The sequence below is a fragment of the Dermacentor andersoni genome, chromosome 4 (genome assembly GCF_023375885.2).
Source record: "Dermacentor andersoni chromosome 4, qqDerAnde1_hic_scaffold, whole genome shotgun sequence".
Taxonomy (NCBI): domain Eukaryota; kingdom Metazoa; phylum Arthropoda; class Arachnida; order Ixodida; family Ixodidae; genus Dermacentor; species Dermacentor andersoni.
The window spans coordinates 6,425,811-6,438,237 of NC_092817.1; the positions used below are offsets into that span (position 1 = coordinate 6,425,811).

General features: G+C 50.4%; 1 protein-coding gene across 2 annotated transcripts in view; it reads left to right on the forward strand.

Moving 5' to 3' along the window:
* Positions 1-12,427, forward strand: part of LOC126535914 (sushi, von Willebrand factor type A, EGF and pentraxin domain-containing protein 1-like) — a 230,935-nt gene that overhangs the window by 120,521 nt on the left and 97,987 nt on the right. The gene's annotated exons all lie outside the window — the stretch shown is intronic.

The window sequence follows — 12,427 nt, forward strand, 5'->3', positions numbered from 1 at the left end:
CATGGTTACTGGAAGATTTGGCGCCGGCGGCTCATTTCGCATGAAATTCGAATGCAAGCAGATGATCCACAAGATACGATGAAAACCAGGAATGGTTAAAGGTAAGCTAATAGAAGACGGTGTGTGCGTGCGTGCCTGTCTCGCATGGTTCGCCTATCTATAATGCGAAAGAGTGGACGAAGCTGTGGGTGCTTTCGTTTGCCCGAAACAAAAGTTAATGTGTGGAACAGAGCAGTGAACAAAAGTGATTTTTAATCTCTAAAAAGCAAGGGAATTTATGGGGATATTTCACCCATGCACTTATCGCGAAAGAATACATCTTCATAAACGAATGATTTAGTATAGCCTTTGAAAGAGTGATGGGGCGCTAGCTTGCCGTGCAAGAATACCGCCATTTAAGACACATTCATCTCGACCAGACGACCTGTGGATCAGGTAAATATAAAGGCAGTTCGAAACAGCCCTTATGTCGTTGTGTGGCAATTTTTGAACTGCATGTGACAGCGTTGTTTAAATAGCATCATGCCTTAAGCCAGGAGGTTAGTCCAATATGGCGGCACGTCGCTCCACCTGTGTAATTTGCTTGTAGAGAATTAGCATCACAGAACCCACGTGACCTTGCGTACAATTACTAAGGAAGCTTAAGAGCAAGCTTTGCCTTAAGCATCATGCCTTAAGCCAGGAGGTTAGTCCAATATGGCGGCACGTCGCTCCACCTGTGTAATTTGCTTGTAGAGAACTAGCATCACAGAACCCACGTGACCTTGCATACAATTACTAAGGAAGCTTAAGAGCAAGCTTTAGCTCGGGTGCTCCTATCTAAATACATGTAAAAGGAGAATTCGTTTTACTCGGCAGCCACTGCACCAAATTTGAGGTTTGCTGCATTTGAAAGAAAAGCTTAAATCTACAGACTGTTGGTTTCGAATTTTTTATTTAGCGCGTGAATCTTTTATAAAAGAATGGCAAAAATCGAAAATTTTCAGAAAATTAGACTATCAAGTTTACAACCCTGTAACTCAGGAAAAAAAATTATATAACAATGCTGTGAATTGCATCTAATAGTACATATAAAGCGGACAAAATTGTTGTCAGACGTGAATCTCTAAAAAATTTATTAATATGGAAATGCAGCTTTTGTAGAACCCTTGCACAAAACGTAACGAATTCACGTAAGGTATAAATTTGCACATAAAATTTGTCCGCTTTGAGTGATCTAATAAATGCCGTTTACAGAACCGCGATATCTGCTTTTGGTACAGAGTTATTAATTTGTAAACTTGGTGCTTGTGTATTTTCTAGTTTCAGTATAATTGAAAATCCATGTAACAAAATTAAAGATCTAAATCAACATGCCGTTAACAGCAGTAACTAGAATTTAACTTTGTCTCTCAAATACAACAAACTTCAATAAAATCGCCCCATTTGTGATCTCAGAAAAACGTTTTTGCATTTTACATTTATTTAAATAGGCCGCGTCAGAGTTGGGCTCGAGCTAAAGCTTCCTCTAAAGAGTTTCTGCGTTTCACATGTATTTGAATAGGCCGCATTTGAGTTGGGCCCGAGCTAAAGCTTTAGCTCAAGCCCAACTCCGACGCGGCCTATTCACATACATCTAAAACACAAAAACGTTTTTCTCAGATAACCCCTGGACCTATTTTAATAGAATTTGTTGTATTTGAGATAAAAAGGTAAATTCAAGTGGCTTTTGGAAGCAGCATTTCGCTTTTGGGCTTGAATTTTGTTAAACAGATTTTGAAAAATTTGAGGAGGACGCTCGATCGTGATGCTCTGGAGCGAGCGGACGTGTTCTTATCCTGCTCGATGCCCGTTACTCGCCATATAGGCAATTGTTGCAATTGCAACTGGACAGTGCTCCCCGACTGTCGAAGCCAGTTCTTGTGACGGTGGGTCATCCAGTAATCACTTTAGTGGCTTTTTTCATCGCCAAGTGTGCAGGAACGCTGGGTCGTGTTAGACCTAGCGTCATCCGACGCTCCTCGACAACACCGCGCTCATGCGAACCCGTTAAGCCAAGAAGAATGGAATACTCCGTTGCTGGTGAAGACGTCTCCCAGCAACAACTCTCCGAAGAGGGCTGGGGACGAGTCCTGGGACACCACCAGAAGTGCTGCCACCTCGGTTCCAGGCAATCCGCCCGCGGCTAAAACGCGGGAAGAAATGGCGCCAAATGGACGCCACAGGATTCAACCTCATCGAAGGCGCGTCCCAAATTCCCTCCGGCGGCAGCAAGTCAGCTCTACGCCTTCGCAGGGCGACCCTTCCTCGCCTTCCGGCAGACTGCCATAAAGTAGTCGTGTGACCAAGAGGCTTTGAGTTTCAGACTTACAGCCCAAGAGCAGTTCATCAGGCAATCGCCATCTCAGTGAATCTAGACCCTGTACTGGTATTAAAGGAAGATTGTGTTCGAGTCAACCCATACAACAACACGATCACTATCGGCACCGAAAATTCCGACCGCTTAAGAAGTTATCGCCGTTTGCAATTTGTCATTCTGGAAGGCAAGGATTTTCCGACTATGGCTTATGTTCCAGCACCCGGCGAGTCGTTCACGGTTATTATGTACGGAGCCTACCACCTGAGAAAAACGCCCAGTGAAGTACTGGATGCTGTAGTAAGTCGCAACCCGGAATCGCCAATAATTTCTGCACGAAGGATTGGCAAACCTCGTTTCGTTTTCGTCGCATTTGCCGGCAAACCTGTGCCCTTCGAACTTTTCTACGGGTCGGCATTGTTACAGGGCAATAAATTCCTAGAAAATGTCGAGACATGCTTTAATTGCCACATGATTGGACACCGCGCTGATGTCTTCAGCAAGCCGCCGCAGCAGCTGTGCCGCAGATGCGGCGAACAACACCCACCGCCAGGCCCTGACGAGCCACCCCACTGCACTCCCAAATGCATTGCTTGTGGAGGCACACATGCAACATTGAGCAAAAACTGGAAGTACTGCTTCGCAGATCAACTTAAGCCCGCTGCGCCGAAGAACTGGAACTCCAAAGCTGGGCCACGACGTGAATCAAGGCCAAGGCAACGCCAAGAGAAGACGAGTGAACAAGGAACGCAATACGCCGCCTGTAACCAGTCTAGCTCATTTCCACCTCTATGCGGAAGGTCGCGTCGCCTTCCCGCGAAAGAAGTAACAGCAAGGGGCGGGAAGGCATAGGCAAGCCCGAGAAACAGGTGAGCTGGGTAGCCAGGGTTCCCCAAGAGAAGTCCCAGAAGCAGGAAATAGATAAAATTGACTCCCCTTTTGAGGAAATTCTCCAAGCCCTTCCAAACATAAATAAGCACCTTGACTCTATAGATCAGCGGATAGCAGCTAATCAGGCTAACATTAGCAATATATTCGCCAATCCGCCAAAAATCTGCGCTGGTAACCCGCGCCCTAGGACCATGAACGACCAAACCATGGACACTACGGGCAGCAGCAATGGGCTCAAACGCCCTGCAACCTCTGATAGGGAACCCCAACCCAAAAAGATGGCGGAAGCCCTTTCAGATAAGGAACCCACATCTAAATCTGTAACCATGCCAAAATCCGATACCAAATGTATCAATTACGTCAAACAGCTTGAGGACAAATTTGAAAACACGTTTCTCAGCTTTCACTCGCAAATCATGCAACGACTTGAATCCCTTCAACCACTGCAAAGCCCGCTTCCAGAACCGAAAATTCAACCCCCACGTTTAGTACTCCCGTCCCTCAGCCAACATGGCTCCGCTCACCCAGGCAATTCAGGTATGACAGTGTAACTGCAGGGGATATCGAAACAAAAAAAAAATTGGAGGACGCTTAAGCTTCGCCTTCAAGAGTGGAACGCGACAGTGTTATCGCACCCCGTTATCACCGCCTACTCAAACGCGCTACGCCAGCCAAACGTCGCGATCGGCACAGATAGCCGGGCCCCGACGAGCCATGAAGGCGGATGCGATCATGGGGCGGGTGGCGTGCCACGTGTCGGAGCAGCGCCGTACATTGCGAGGAGGGGGTCTGCTGTGTTTGCCGCAAGATGGCTCTGCGTGTGCGCAGAGCGCAGAAGAAATGTAGCGGAAACGTACTTCGCTACTCGTGAAACTGCGACTTCTGCAAGTTACATGGTCATAATTACCGATATACACCGCAGTATAACTTTCTACGGCAAGTTTCTAAGGCAACACCGCATTCACTAGAGGCGATTTTGTCCCGTATTGTCCCGTATTGTCCCGTAACGAACTCGTGGCTGAGTGGTAGCGTCTCCGTCTCACACTCCGGAGACCCTGGTTCGATTCCCACCAGCCCATCTTGCAAGACGTTTTTTATTTATGAAGTGCCTTCTGGGATTTATCGCTCACGGCCAACGCCGCTGACGCCGACACCGACGCCGACGATACCGGCTTTTCTGCGACACGAGCTCCTTAACGCTTTCGCGTTAAAAGCCAACATGCAGTTCCACATTATAGCCGTTATAGCCCGACATTATAGCCGTTCAAGAAAATAACGCCGTCGTAAAATTACCTGGCTATAAGGTTTACCAGTCTCCCATTGATGACCGCACAGGATGATTCCCTGCCACTGCAATGCTCATTCAGAGAAATATGGTACCAATTCAGCACAACATCGACAGAACAACAGTACCCTATACACTCATCAAAATCATTCCACAGGGTAAGGAAAACATTAGTTGCTTTGTCCTAAATGTATACAGTTCGCCTAGGGACAAAGGCACTTCGCTTCCAGGTCTGCTTCAGAAGGTTGCTAGAATAGCAGGAAGAGCCCAACTTCTTATAGTGGGAGACTTTAATGCCGAACGTACCGCATGGGGCTACGGAAGAGGCAATACCAAAGAAACCAAATTCGTATTGCAGCACAAAATCTTGGCCTCTATTTTCTCAATGACGCGCTAATTGCCACTAGAATAGGCAACAGTGTCAGTGTCGATACATCTTCAGACCTCTCACTGTGCAGAAACATAGGGTATAATCGATGGCCCAACACATGTATTTCACTTGGCAGCGATCATTATGTCATCTGAACAACTTTCCAAATAGAAGCAAAAAAACACCCAAAAGCACCTCCAAAATAGCGGATTGGGTCAAATTCGCAAAATTCGGGAGCAAACCGCTCCAACTGATATATCTAACCTGAAAAATTGGATCTCCGATCTTGCCTCGGATGTAGAATGTAGAATTCGGTAATAATGGCTTACACAGAGGAAGAATTCTCGAACACAAGGAGATGGAAGGCATCATCTGTTATGCCCTTAATAACATGTGCAACTTTATCGGGTTCGGACATCGCATCCACTTTGCGGCACAGAGCGAGCACGTCCTGGATGTACGTGAGGTAGGATTCAGTGCACGTCTGGACACGCGAAGCGAGGTGTTTTTAGGTGGTGCGCTGACGTCCAACAGGATTGCCAAACAAATCTTTGAGCTTCTCTTTACAAATGTCCCAGCTGGTAAGTTCTTCCTCGGGTTCTGAAACTAGACGCGTGCCGTGCCCGCGAGGTAAAATATCAAATTAGCGAGCATGATGGTCTCGCCCCAGTGGTTGCTGGCGCTCACCCACCTATATAGTTGAAGCCAGTCTTGCCCATCAGTGTCATCGGTGCCAAAAAGGGCTCCTGGGTCGCGGGGTTATGCAAGAATGACGGTGGGCGTGGGTGCCGACGAGCCCGAAGCATCCTCGCCTTGAGCTGGCATTGTAGATGCAGCCAAGGAGCGCAAGCTGCTTAAATCCGTCTTGATAATAATCCCGCAACCTCCACCAAAAATGTTACCATAAAAAAGTATATATTTACACATTTATATATATATATATATATATATATATATATATATATATATATATATATATATATATATATATATATATATATATATACAGGATATTTACAATAATTGTAGCAGCTGACAAGATGGTAGACAGCGCATGAAGTCCAGAGCGTCGTCTTCTTCCGACCAAGATGAAAACACCTTCTTCGTCAGCAAGTCACAATATTATACGCTTGTGTGCTTCCTCCTACACGACAATATACTGCACGATGACCCACGCGGTTGCTCAAGAAACATCTGAGTACTTTAGGCAACGCACCTTGCCTAACTTGCTTTATATCCTCTTCCGTTTTTTCAGTTTCATCATTTGTTTTGCCTAGGTTCTTTAAGCCTCGCGCTACCAGAAATTGATCTGCACATTCAGCAAAGCCATATACGCGATTTAATCAACGTCCCTTCAAAAAAACATTGAGTTTTGGGCTACAAGTAAGGAATTTCTCGGTCAAGGAATTTCTCGGTCACAATGCGCTCCCTGACTCCACCAGTCTCCGATTGTTCTGGTTTACAATTCCGGAATTACCCACGGAATCCTTCTGAAGTGAGCCTGAATCTCTCCAGTAGAGCTTTCTTGACATTGTTGTAGTCCATTGACGCAGCTGCTGGCATTCTCGCGAACATGTTCAAGGCTTCCACTACTAAACAGAAACTGAGTGCTGTCGCCCACTCGGTTCACTCCCAACATTGTCCCACAGCAATTCTTTCAAAACAATGCAGATAAGCGTCAAAGTCGTCTCTTTTGTCGTTAAATGGAGCCATTAACTTTCGGGAACAAATCGTCTTTGTTCTCTGTGGCTCCATCTCCAAAGAAACAGACGATCTGTCCGCGTCATCCCTTCTGACAGACGCGTTAGCCAAACGTAACTTCAACAACGAAATTTCCCTTCCGGCTTCGCGTACCTCGAGCTTCTTGTTGCGCTCAATCGAAAAGGCTACGCAATTTCTCGTGGATTAGTCCCAGAGAACTGGATACCGTAACAGCTTCTCATAATCCTTATTCTTGCGAAGTGTGAGACCGAGTATTCAGGAAATATATCCTGGTAGGATCACCAATATTTTATCAAGGTCTCAAGGTGTTAAGCACAGCGCAATGAACGTCTGAACCAAGAAAAGCTCTGACGTGGCATAAACACCAAAGGACAATATATCCATGTTGCGGAAATTAACAGCGCAGAACAGACAAGGACGATGAAAAAGAAGGTTACGACACTGGCGCTTAACCTCATGTTCTTCCTTTCCTTCGTCCTTGTCTGTTCTGCGCTGGTAATTTCCGAAACGTGAATCACCACCAACTCGCCCAAGTTTCTCTTCTAGTACAGGATAATATATTGTTACGCCCACAAAAGGCGTTACTTTGAAGCCGGGTAGAGTTAGAAGCGATGGCCTTGGTCAACTGAGCGCCTGTCGAGATTCAGCCAGCCAGCCACACGTCGTCGTCCTCGTTCACTACCCTTCGGTGCCCCCGCATACTGTTTGTTGAGGCGTGAACCCACTATGCACCTAAGCGCGTCACATTCGTGAACCCACTATGCACCTAAGAGCGTCACATTTCCCTCCGCGCAGACGAAGCCCGCCGGGCAAGTCAAACAGGCTGTCGAGAAATAAAGGGCTTTAAACGGGCGACATGCGAAAGTTCAGTCTTTGCTGACCGTCGGCCATTTGATGTGAGACGTGCTATGCGGTAGGTTAATTCGCTGATGCGCTCCGTAATAACATAGGGTCCAACATAGTGGGCCAGCAGTTTTTCACATAGTCCACGTTTCCTGGTTGGTTTCCAGAGCAACACTAAATCACCAGGGTCATATATCACGTGTCGGCGGTCGCAGCGTGCCTTCGAGCGGTCTTGTGAAACAAGAGTGCGTAACGAAGCAAGTCGTCGGGCTTCTTCAGCAAGGCAGACTGTCTCTGATATACAAAGATTATCGTGGCTGGAAAACGGGAAGATGGTGTCTAGTGTATAACGAGGCGGATGAGCGTAGAGAAGAAAGAAGGGACTGTAGCCCGTAACTTCATGCTTTGAGGTGTTAAATGCGTACATAATGAAAGGTAGCACGCTGTCCCAGTTCTTATGATCTGACTCGACATACATGGACAGCATGTTAGTAAGAGTTCTGTTCGTGCGTTCCGTAAGGCCATTTGTTTGGGGATGATGCGGGGTGGAATGTCGAAACCTTGAAGCACATAGACGAAGCATCTCTTCGACCACGTCTGCAGTGAACTGCCGCCCACGATCGCTGATGATGACTCTGGGAGGTCCATGTCGGAGAATGACAAAACGCAGCAGAAAAATACACACTTCGGTTGCAGTAGCCGATGGTATTGCAGCTGTCTCACAGTAGCGTGTCAAGTGATCGGCACACACGATAATCCAGCGATTCCCATCGGATGAACGCGGGAAAGGACCGAGGAGGTCGATGCCAACTTGCTCAATAGGAGAGCTGGGGGGTGGCACTGGATGGAGTTGACCAGGAGGAGCACTCGTCGGACGCTTATAACGTTGACACTCGCTGCAGCTGGACACATACTGGGCGGTCGTCTGGCGCATTTTAGGCCAGTAGAACCTTTCTTGGAGGCGGTAGAGAGTTCGCGCAGAACCCAAATGTCCAGATGTTGGATCGTCATGCATAGCGCGCAAGACGGAGACACGGAGACTCTCCGGGACCACCAGAAGATATCGTGGGCCTGTAGTAGAATAGTTCTTTTTGTAAAGAACCCCATCACGAACACAGAAACGAGTGGATGGTGCTGATTGCCTTGCAGTAATGAGCAGTGGTTCTAAAGTTCTGTCTTTTTGTTGCTCGACCTTGAAGGTATTTATATCAGGAAATCCCGGCTCCAGTGATGCGATATAGCAGTCGAAGTTGTCCGCGTCGCAGTCCGTCGTTGGAAGCGGCATGCGCGAGAGGCAGTCAGCGTCGGCGTGTCGGCGCCCGCTTTTATAAGAAACGGTAAAGTTATATTCCTGTAAACGGAGTGTCCAACGCGCAAGCCGGCCCGACGGATCACGGAGATTAACCAGCCAGCAGAGAGAATGATGGTCTGTCACCACAGTGAAGGGGCGCCCATACAGGTACGACCGGAAGCGCTGTACTGCGAAAATAACTGCAAGACATTCTTGCTCTGTAACGGTGTAGTTACGCTCGGACTTACTTAAACAACGACTCGCATAGGCGACGACGTGTTCTTTGGTGTCGACGCGTTGAATAAGGACGGCGCCGATGCCAATACCGCTAGCGTCCGTATGAACTTCTGTGGGAGCCGCATGGTCGAAGTGTCGGAGAATGGGATGAGACGTCAGACGAGACTTCAGCTGACGAAATCTAGCTTCACATTCAGGAGTCCATTCAAAGGGAACGCCCTTCTGGAGGAGGCATGTCAGCGGATACGCGATGTTGGCAAATCCACGAATAAACCGGTGGAAGTACGAGCAAAGCCCTAGGAAACTGCGTAGCTCTTTTACATGGCGAGGTTGCTTGAAGGCTTCCACCGTAGCAGTCTTCGCTGGATCAGGCCGTATACCGTCCTTATCTACTAGGTGTCCCAGAACGAGTGTTTGGCGCTCTCCAAAATGACACTTCTTCGAGTTGAGCACCAAACTCGCTTTGTCCAAGCAGTCTAGCACAAGATCGAGACGTGCGTTGTGCTCACTGAGCGTGCGCCCGAAAATCACTACATCATTTAGATAGCACATGCATACTTCCCACTTCAAACCACGCAGGATGTTGTCCATGAAGCGCTCGAAAGTTGCAGGCGCATTACAGAGCCCGAACGGCATCACATTAAATTCAAAAAGTCCATCTGGTGTTACAAATGCCGTTTTCTCCTTGTCTGCCTCGTGCATAGGAATCTGCCAGTACCCCGACCTCAAGTCAACAGACGAAAAGTAAGACGCTGATGAGAGGCAGTCGATAGCATCATCAATACGCGGAAGAGGATATACGTCCTTTTTAGTGATGGTGTTGAGGCGGCGGTAGTCAACACAAAATCGCCATGTACCATCTTTCTTTCTAACCAGGACCACTGGCGCTGCCCACGGACTACAGGATTCTTGGATTACATTCTTATTTAGCATTTCGTGGACTTGGTCATTGATCACCTTGCGTTCCGACGGTGAGACTCTGTATGGTTTCTGTCGCAGCGGTTGGGCAGATCCCGTATCGATGCGATGGTGTATACGAGAAGGAGGAAACAATGGTGGTCCCTCTTGCTGGAAGAAGTCAAACAGTCGGGCATGTTTTAGCAGAATATTCGCCACTTCGTGACGCTGCTTAGTGCTGAGCGACTTGCTTACCATAGTCAGAAATGAGGAGTGCGCCGCAGGGCAGACATTAGCGAAATGGCGCTTGTAGCAAGTGTGTGACGCCCCCTCGGACATAATCTTGGTTCATCCGCCAAGCTCGGCGGCCTGCTATAGCTCGGCAGGCAACAGTGGTCACCCGCACCACAATAAACACCGACGAGCACGGCAGCTCGCCGGTCAGTAATCTTTCAGCACCACCACGCTGAGAAGCCCTCCCTTGTTCACGACCCGGGGTGGATCGTGACACTGGCGACGAGGATGGGATCCTCGTGACTCTGGCGAAGAAGCTGGCGACGAGTACCTACGGAGCGTCCCACGCCGCCGCGAGCGGCGAAACACCGCCCCCCGTTGCTGTCGCCATGCCGCTGTACGGAAGGCTCGAGCCGTTCGAGGGAGATGGGTCCGCCTGGCAAATTTACGAGGAGCAAGTCCACGTGTTCTTCCGGGCAAACGACACACCCGAGACCAAACAACGGGACATTTTCCTGGCCAGCTGCGGGACCCGCGTCTTCAGCCTCTTGCTCGACCTTCTGAAGCCAGCCACGCCGCACGTTAAGACGCTGGGTGAGCTGCTTGCCATACTGCGCTCGCATTTTAACCCAGCACCGTCCACGCTAATGGAGCGTTTCCGCTTCAACAACCGGAGCCGCCGGGAAGGAGAGACCCTCGGGCAATTCGTTGCTGCGCTACGAGGGTTAGCGAGTGCCTGCGCCTTCGGGGACCAACTGGACTCGCTGCTCCGGGACCGTTTCGTCTGCGGTATCAACAACCCCGCCATGCAGACGCGACTCCTGGAGCTTCCCGACCCGTCGCTGGACGACGCCGTGAAGGCAGCGCTGGCAATGGAAGCTGCCGCCAAGGACGCCGGCGAGATTTCCCGTACGACTGGCTCACCGTCGGCGGAAGCGGCGGTCAACAAGTTCGCGACAAAGGGCAGTACCTGCGGTCGCTGTGGTGGTGCCCACTCCCCTTCACAGTGCCAGTTCTCTCAAGCACAATGCTTTACGTGCGGGAAAACTGGGCACCTGGCACGTGTATGCCGAAGTGGGAGGACGAACAGCAAGCAGCAGCCGGATTCAAGCCCAGGTACAACACAAGCCCGCGGCCAGGGTAGCCGTCGCAAGGGTACGCGGCGGAGGCATGCGGCAGCAAGCTCAAGCTCTTCCGCGGCCAGGCTCCACGTCGTGGCCGAGGACCCGCCGATTTTCGACATGTGGCACACAGGCTTTGTACCGTCGTCTGTGCCGCCATACATGCTGACCGTCGAAATATGCGGGCACCCCATTTCCATGGAGCTGGACACGGGGGCCAGCGTGTCTGTAATGGCCGGGAAGCTCTTCAAGCGGACTTTCCCCGGCGTGTCCGTCGAGGCTTCGGGCGTGATGCTGCGCAGCTCCTCCGGGCAACTCTCCCAGGTCCAGGGTCAGGCACAGGTCAGCGTTCGTTTTGGCGACAGGGAGGCAACCCTTCCCCTTTACTTAACGAAGGGGTCGTCGCCGACGCTGCTGGGCCGAAACTGGATTCATGTACTGGGCATTCGTCTGCCAGAGTACCCGGAAGCCAGCCTGCATGTGATGCAGAGCTGCCAAATCTGCCAGGAGCATCAGCGAGCCTCGCGTAATGTGGAAAGCACCCCCTGGCCGTTTCCACAGAGGCCCTGGTCCCGCCTACATGTGGATTTTGGGGGCTGTGGCGGTGGTGGCGGAGCAGCCTCCCTGCGCTTGGAGGACCTGCAGAGCCAGCTCGAGGAACAGCGGGAGCTGGCATCGGCACGGCTGCTGGAGCTGGAGCAGCTTCAGCTTGACCACAAGGAGGCCCTGAAGACGGTGGAGAGGCTGCGGATAGAGCTGCGGTCGCTGCCCGAGAGCCTGGTGGTGAGCACGGCAGAGTGCAAGTGCCTGCAGAGCCAGTTCTCCGTGCTGTACAATGAGAGCCGCAACAGGCAGCTCAAGAGCGAGGTCTCCCGCAGTAAGCGCAAGCTGCGCAAGGCTCAATCAGAGAAGCTGAAGCAGAAGCTGGCTGCTGACCAAGGATGCCATCCCGGGCCTTTGCCAGAGTCGGGAGCTCCAGTTTTCGCCAGGAACTTCCGTCCTGGCTCACCCTGGTCTGCCGGACAGGTGGTGTCTCCTGCCAGCGCCTCATCGCTGCTCGTCCGCATGCCAGATGGGGCCATGTGGCATAGACACGCCCACCATGTCAGACCTCGCCTCGGGACCTGGCCAGCACCCTCGACTGCCACTGAGTTCCAGCCCGCAGGAGGACTAGCGGCAGCACCAGTCGCTTCTAGCGGAG